Raw genomic sequence first — 1,256 nt, 5'->3', positions numbered from 1 at the left:
GTCGCGTCTCGTTGCGTCTTCAGAAGTCGTCGCTAACAGCACCTTTGGTTGCCACTGGTGGTTAGGCTGGTTGGTTGCGCAAACCCTATAGGAGGGTGGCATGCTGGTGGGCGTTTTTGCCCGGATAGGCACTAGAATGTGCAGATTTTGGGCGTTTTTGCCTGGATAGGCTAAGGAATGGGCATGCTTTGGGCGTTTTTGCCCGGATAGGCACCGGAATGCTTGGCCTTGGCTTGTCCTAGCAAGGCATTGCTGGGTTGGGCTCCCTTGGCCTTTTGGGCGCCTTGGACGATGTCTTGCGAAGACCATGGGCACAAGGCCATGGCATATGGTGAGGAAAGGACCACGGTTGCCAAGGTTAGGCACCGGAATGCTTGGCCTTGGCTTGCCCTAGCAGGGCATTGCTGGGTTGGGCTCCCTTGGCCTTTTGGGCGCCTTGGACGATGTCTTGCGAAGACCATGGGCACAAGGCCATGGCATATGGTGAGGAAAGGACCACGGTTGCCAAGGTTAGGCACCGGAATGCTTGGCCTTGGCTTGCCAAAGCAGGGCATTGCTGGGTTGGGCTCCCTTGGCCTTCCGGGCGCCTTGGACACTGTCTTGGGAAGACCATGGGCACAAGGCCATGGCATATGGTGGGGAATGGACCACGGTTGCCAAGGCTAGGCATATAGAGAGGAATCGCATTTTTGCCCGGATAGGCACCGGAATGCTTGGCCTTGGCTTGCCATAGCAGGGCATTGCTGGGTTGGGCTCCCTTGGCCTTCCGGGGGCCTTGGACGCTGTCTTGGGAAGACCATGGGCACAAGGCCATGGCATATAGTGAGGAATGGACCACGGTTGGCAAGGCTAGGCATATAGAGAGGAATGGACCACGGTTGCCAAGGTTGCGCAAGTTTTGGGCATTTTTTGCCCGGATATGCCCAAGTATGCCCCGATAGGCCCGTTACGCCCCGGTATGAACGCGTATGCCCGGATAGACTCGGTATGCCTTGGGATACATGCGTATGCCCCGATAGGCTTGGTACGCCCCGATATGCGCACGTGTGCCCCAGTAGGGCTCGGTATGCCCCGGTATGTACGCGTGTGCCCCGATAGGCCCGGTATGCCCCGATATGCACACGTGTGCCCCAATAGGGGTCGGTATGCCCCGGTAGGTACGCGTGTGCCCCGTAATGCACGTTTCGCAGATCTCCCCGCATGTCCCGCCCCTATATGTAATACTTACTTACTTACTTACTTTCTTTCTTGCTTGC

This window comes from Tasmannia lanceolata, unplaced genomic scaffold, assembly GCF_043159265.1.
Source record: "Tasmannia lanceolata isolate RefF3 unplaced genomic scaffold, GAP_Taslan_0.1 ptg000233l, whole genome shotgun sequence".
Lineage (NCBI taxonomy): Eukaryota > Viridiplantae > Streptophyta > Magnoliopsida > Canellales > Winteraceae > Tasmannia > Tasmannia lanceolata.
The sequence above is the reverse complement of the archived record's forward strand: the minus strand, read 5'-3'. Positions refer to the sequence as shown.